Raw genomic sequence first — 7500 nt, 5'->3', positions numbered from 1 at the left:
AACTAGTGTTGATTTTTACACTAATATGGGACAAATTGGACGAGATTTTATAACTGTTTTGCACTCTGGTTAATTTTTCATTCATTTTAAAGTAGTTTATGAGTGCATGAGTGTTTATGAGTGTTTGCTCCTATAGACTTGCCTTGCTATGCTTAATTTCGCTCTACAGTATATGAACAAATCTTATGTATTCTCATATTAACAACATAATAGCAATTTCTTAAAATGAGGTGGACTGTTCCTTTAATGAATCCTTATAAATTGGTGCTGGTGGTATACATTAATGAAAATGGTAGCATTTGTGAATGGGCAGTGTAAATTCTGGAAATAAAGGTCACTAAAATATTACATAGGCCTACTCTACCTTTGTAACGTCCATCATTTTATTGAACTACAATATGAAGTCAGCTGTTGGTGTTATGGCAACAGTGTTCTGTGTTGCTGTCTAGCCAGGCTCTGCAAAAGGAATGCTCTTATCAGCAACCTTGATGCTTTCTCAAGGAGCGACTGGTAAGACTGTAAAAGCAGCATGGCAGTAAGATGCCTGATTCCCGATTCAGACATAATGGTACTGCAGCTCCTACCTCCTTGATTCTCCCAACTATCTCGATGTAACTGTGATGTAACCTTCTCTCATCTGTCTCTTTTTAATTCAACTCATAAAGCAAATTAGTCTGGCTACCGAGCCGATGCTTTCTGACTTACAAGACAGTGAAAGCTGTGAGACAAAGCAAGTTTATGTAATTGGATAGCGCATGTCATACACAGATGCAATTCAATGTGCTTCACAAAAAGGAAAAGGAAAAGGACAGGAAACAAGGAAGACTTAGAGTCAAAGAAAATTAAAAAATTAAAACATTAAAACATTGAATAATTAGAATAGATCTGCTAAGGGAAAGCATCTAGATCTAGAGTCTAGATTTGAAACTATTGGGTGCATTTGTTTACATCATTTGGAAACTGGTTCCAAAGCTTCGCAACATATGCTGAGCATGCTTGTTCCCCGACTCAGTGTGATCCAAAACAGGGCCTGCACCTTGTGTGGCTTTAGATAGCAAGAACACAAAATCAGGAAGACCGAAGTTTGCACGCAGTAAAACTTTTAAAAGGGCAGAATTGGGTGGGGTTGCCTTTCAAATGACTTTGTACCGGTTCTGGCAAAAACAGTCAGTAGCCCTGCACTGTAAGTTGACAACAATAAAGATGCTCATTCCTTTTATCACGTTTTTCATTATAATGTTAGCAGAGTTCATGGAGTTCATGAAAACGTTTGAGTGATAGACCAGTCTCTAACTAGACATTCCAGATGCCTCTCGTCCAGTTAGACAGCTGCCACATGGCATGAAAGTTTTGCACGTAACTATGGTAACAGTCTTACATGGTTTGGGAGGGCTTCAACCACAACCCTGCACCAAAACAGTGTTGTTTATTCTTTTCATTGCATTCTTCATTCTTTCCATTTTTAAATTCTGTCTTTAAAGACTGAGTTGAAGCTCGCACCTCCAAACGTCTGACCTGGGAGCAGGACAAGCAAATGATCAGACGAAAAAGAGAAAAAAAAAGTCAGCTTCAACCAGGGTTTTCATGCTTCCATTTGTGCACAAAAACCCTGGTTGAAGCAGACTTTTTTTCTCTTTTTTTTCTTAAATTCTGTCTTTCCCACTTATCACAGCAATCTGTCGTGTGACGGATCTGACGGTTAATCTCTGCGGGTGTGAGTAACGGTTCTGTATTACACCACCATGTGTTGCGCGCCCCCCTAATGGGCTCTAATTTTCAGGAAGCGTCTGATCATTGGTTCCCCTTCTCTGTGCCCCGTGTCCTCAGAGGACACAGAGGGGTCACTGATTTGCCCGCGCACATCTGGAGGGGTCTGCTCGGCTGGTGACTCATGACATCGCTCCTGATACCACCCACGCAACAGCACACACACCCACATGGACACACGTTCGCTCACAAGTGCACACTATCTTTCTCTCTCTCTCTCTCTCTCTCACACACACACACACACACACACCCACACACACGCACACATTCGGTCACAAGTGCTATCACACACAGCCAGTCAATCTGCACACGCTTACACACTGACGCCACATTGTCCCACTTGCGAAATCTATACGCTGAGCAGCGTGAGCGGCACATGCTGTGATTCACACTCTCACTATGAGTCTAAGGGCATGTGTTGGAGTGAATCATCCAATCATCATCACCGCTGTCCTCACCCAGTTGTCTGATTGCAGATTGGGGGGTGTTGGTGGTTTGAAGGGCAAGGGGTACGTACGGTAGAGGGGCAAGGGGGTAAGGAGGGCATTTTAGTGAATCACAAACGGTTGAGAGGTCTGAGAGAGAGAGAGGTCTTTGAGTCACCCAACACGGCTGTCAACTCCTTGGGATGGGTTTGGCGGTTGTCAGCAGTGAGGAGCAAAGTGTGAAGTGGAGGGTCAGGGGGGTTAACAAGGAAGTTCCATTCTTTTTACTTTTAATTTCCTACAACTCCACAAAGTTTCATCCAAATTCGTTCATAAGTTTTGTAGTTAGCCTGCTGACAAACAAACAGACAAACAGAGAGACAAACAAACAGACAGACAGACAAACCAATGTGACCGAAAAACACAACCTCCTTGGCGGAGGTAAATATGGTTACGTGACGATATGATTATAAACTATCGATATTAAGGCAGGAGATGACATCGAGTTTATGATTGTGACATGTGGTTTATGATTGTTAATTCCAACCAGAAAACATGTTTTTTATTTCAAAAACATTCAAACTGTGCTGAACTGTGCTGTGTCCATACCGTACAGTCATGCGTAGTCATAAAGGGTTGATGTGTAAGACGGTGGAGTGGGGTGGGGGGGGGGTTGGAACTGTGTAGTAGGGCAAGGGGTGAGGTGGGGGGGGGGGGGGGTTGGGGTGGGGGAGGCAGGGTGGCTGATGTGTAAGATGGGAGGGCAGATTGGGTAATTACTCTGGTGCTTGTTGGGGCCCAGTGAGGTCCTGCCACAGCCCACACAAGTGGTTACAACAGCACGTCTGTGGCTTTACGGTAAGGAAGTAACAACAGCAGCAGCAGTCAGGGTTGCCAGATGAGGCTGATGATTTCCAGCTCAAAAATGCTCAAAACCCGCCTGGAAGCACAACATCCCGCCCAATTCTATTGATTTCTATGGCAAAAATTGGGCGGTTTTTTCTGCTAAATGCCATTTTTACCCGCACACGGCCCTCCTAAGCAGCTCATTTGGGTGGGAAACAGCCCAATCTGGCAACACTGGCAGCAGTAGACAGCAGCCACTACACTACACTACACTACACATGTGCACTGACTCAGAGCCAAGGCCCCACTGATATGGTTGAAAGATATGGAGAAGGTTGAGGTTATCCACGCTGTGATTCAGAGAAATACGACACACACAAACACACAAAAGGGCTCGTGGAAAATTACGGAGAAATGGTGAGCCCGCTCGAGTGGAATGTGTAGGGAACAACAACACAAACACATTAATTATTCAGTTCCTGTAAATCGGTGATGCATACGGCATGGGCGTTAATGCACCTGACTTGATGTCCGCGTGGAATTTGACAGACAACAAAGCATGTTGTTGACCGTAAAGCAAACAATGGATTTTTGTGAGCAAATTGACATGTCACTCTCTCTTTCACACACACACACACACACACACACACACACACACACACACACACACACACACACACACACACACACACACACACACACACACACACACACACACACACACACAGATAGAGAGAGAGAAAGAGAGAGAGAGAGAGAGAGATTTTTTTGTACACATTAGGACATATCAAACCCTTACTGTAAATGTGTAAATGTCATACTATATAAACTCAAACTAAATATCTGCCAACTCTTCTGTCTGTTCCCCAAACTGTCATATCACAAACACACCCAGCTAGCCATACTAAAAATGTAAAAAAAGAGGTGCACACATCGAGATAACAGGAGACATTGAAAATGGACTAGGTCCAAAACGTCTGTAGCTCCAGTTTTATTCACTGTCTTCTTTTGTTACTCTTTGGCTATATTAGCCTACTGTAGGTTTTGATACAAGCCTTATCTTTACCTCTTTTTTTGGGTCATTTTTGGTATCACTACTTTTGGTGAGCAGTCGCACCCAGCAAGCAATACACGGCTCTAAGTTAAGGTGCAGATGCCAAACACATAACCTACATATATCAAACCCTTACTGTATACCCGAGAATCTCCATCTATCCATCCATCCATCCATCCAGCCATCCATCCATCCATCCATCCATCCATCCATCCATCCATCCATCCAAATGTGATCCTGTGTAAAACCATATTTGCAAGTTCTTCTATTTGGGCTACCATCTCCTGTTGTCATTTAACCTTGGCTTCCATAACTATAACAAGGTCCAAGCTTTTGTTATTATATTATGAAGCGTGTTAATTATTAACCCATTAATACGATACGATACGATACGATACGATACGATACGATACGATACGATACGATGATACTTTATTGTCAGTTTGCACTGAAATTCAGTTTGCATCCCTGAGCAACACTCGTTAAGACGAAACAGAATACAGAAAACAGAAAAACATAGGCCTACACAATAACATCACATCACAAGACTATTGCACAGCTGACAAAACAAAGACACAGGCCTATGTACAGGCAAACATACATTCATACATACATACATACATATATTACATACAACCCACATAACTTGAAGATAATACCACCATGAAGTAATAAATACTACTGATTTAGCAAAAGAATAGATTGATGTATGAAAGCATGTTTAAGTCTGTTGCGGTTGAAGCGGGGAACTCTGAAACGCCTACTTGAGGGTAATGGCTGATATTCTTGGTAGAGAGTGTGTGTGATATCTGTAGAGATGCATGTGGCCAGTCGGAGCATACTTTTATTATGGGCTTCCTGGAATAGGTTTGCTATGGGCAGCCCAATGATCTTAGAGCAGATTTTAATTTGCCGTTGGAGTTTTGCTTTATCTTTTACAGAGAGGCTATTATACCAAGCTGTACTGCAGTAAAGCATGACGCTCTGGATCACAGATGTAAAATAAGAAAATGATTTGGGCACTAGCACCAAAGGATCTTAATCTTCGCAGGAAGTATATGCGTTGCTGTATTTTCTTACAGGTGAAATCAATGTGGTCAGTCCAAGTCAGATTTTGGTCGATCATAACACCCAGATATTTATAGGATGGGACTTGGCTGATGTCAGAGTCATGGATTTTTACGGGAGGTAGTTGGAGCTTGGGCGGTTTACCAAAAATTATCTCCTCTGTCTTTACTGTGTTAATAATGAGGTAGTTGTTATCACACCAATCAATTAACCAGTCCACATTGCCTTGGTACAGGGTGTGGTCCTCAGGTTGTGTGAAGAGGGTCACTAGAGTAGAGTCATCTGAATATTTGAGAAGATATTGATTTGGAACATTGGTGATACAGTCAGAAGTATACAGGGTGAACAACCTGGGGGAGCTTATGCAACCCTGGGGAACTCCAACATTGGTGGTAATGGGAGAAGATAGTGTGTCATTTACCTTGACCAGCTGTACCCTGTTTGTGAGAAAAGAAAAATACCAGTAAATAATGTATGGATTTATCTGAAACTTAATCATTTTGGACAAGAGTAGGTTAGGCTGAATGGTGTTAAATGCAGAAGAAAAATCAAGGAAGAGAGCCCTGGCATAGGTGTTGGGTTTATCCAGGTGTTTCGATATGATGTGCACCAGTGTAACCACAGCATCCTCTGTGCTACGACCTTGTTTGTAAGCAAATTGATATGGGTCGTGAAGCCCCCTCATTTGTCTATTGAGATGTTTGACTATGATTTTCTCAAGTGATTTCATGATCACTGATGTAAGGGCTATTGGCCTATAGTCATTATGCTCCTTGGGACATTTCTTTTTGGGGATGGGCTTAATATGAGATGTTTTCCATGCTAGAGGTATGTGGTGGGTGTCTAGTGACTGCTGGAAGATAGGTTGCCAAACTGGGGCAAGTTCCCTGGCAAAGGTTTTAAGAATGAGTGCACTACTCTGGTCAGGTCCTAATGCTTTCCTTGTGTTGTTGCGCTGGAAAGTAGCCCTGACCTCCTCCACTGTTATATTTATTCTGTCAGAGTTGCATAGTTTGATAGTGTTAACTAAATCTTCACAGTCATTGAGGTGAGAGGAAGAATCAAATCTGCAGAAAAAGTCATTCAGTTCATTTGCAAACATGAGTTCATTTCCAGTTACAATGGGTTTATTGGAGGATGTCATCCCAGTCATTTTTTTCATGTTATCCCAGAGTCTTTTAGGGTTTTTTTCTTTAAAATTTTCCTCCAGCTGATTTCTGTGCACCTGTTTAGCTTCCCTTAGTTTGGTTTTTAAAACCTTGTCCAATTGTCTGCATTTAATGGCGTCTTTGTTTTTAAAGGCCACTTTCCTTGTGTTTATTATGTCTTTAATGTCCTTAGACACAAAGCGCTTGTTATTGGGGTATATCCGTATTCGTTTGGTGGGAATTACTAACTGTGCACAGAAATTAATGTAGTCAGTGGTGACTGAAGTAGTGACATCCAAGGAATTCTGGTCGTGGAATACATCCCAGTTTGTCAGTTCAAAACAAGCTCTCAGTTCCTCGCAAGCCTCAGAGGACCAGGATCGTATTTCTCTTTCTACTGGTTTACAGCGCTTCAGTTTTGATTTATACGTCGGAATTAAGTGCACCACGTTGTGGTCGGAGTTGGCGATGGGAGGTCTAATTTTAGACCCATACGCGTCTTTGATGTTCACGTAACATTTATCCAATTGTCTGTCCTTCCGTGTTTCACTTTTAACAGTTTGGTGAAAGCCAGGTAAAACAGTGTCCCTTGTTATACATTATATACGTTATATATTGTTATACATTGTTATACGTTATACATTGTCCCTTGTTATACATTAGTCACAAAACATTCAAGGAGTAAGCTACTAAAATGTTCATGCACAGGTTCGGATTTTGTTTTGTTTTGTACATTTCTTCAGGTATACAGAATGCATGAACTTCAGAATAGAATACATGGATCTCAATGGTGGAACTAAGATGCACACACGTACAAACGCATGCATGCACGCACACACGCACGCACGCACGCACGCACGCACGCACGCACGCACGCACGCACACACACACGCACACACACACACACTCCCAGAGCTCCATGACAAGGCTTGCACGGCTATGAAATCATAAAGGAAAATTATTGTGCAAAGGCAGGTGCAAGCTGGAAAGGTGTAGGTACAAACAGGGAAGGACGCCGACAGATGGGGACAAAGGTGTCAGCCGTCCTGGGCCCAGGGACAGGCAGAGCCAAGAATCGGGTCCCCATTACATAGTGTGTGTGTGTGTGTGTGTGTGTGTGTGTGTGTGTGTGTGTGTGTGTGTGTGTGTGTGTGTGTGTGTGTGTGTGTGTGTGTGTGTGTGTGTGTGTGTG

The sequence above is a fragment of the Engraulis encrasicolus genome, chromosome 20 (assembly GCF_034702125.1).
Source record: "Engraulis encrasicolus isolate BLACKSEA-1 chromosome 20, IST_EnEncr_1.0, whole genome shotgun sequence".
In the NCBI taxonomy this organism is placed as follows: Eukaryota; Metazoa; Chordata; class Actinopteri; order Clupeiformes; family Engraulidae; genus Engraulis; species Engraulis encrasicolus.
This window is presented reverse-complemented; position numbering follows the sequence as displayed.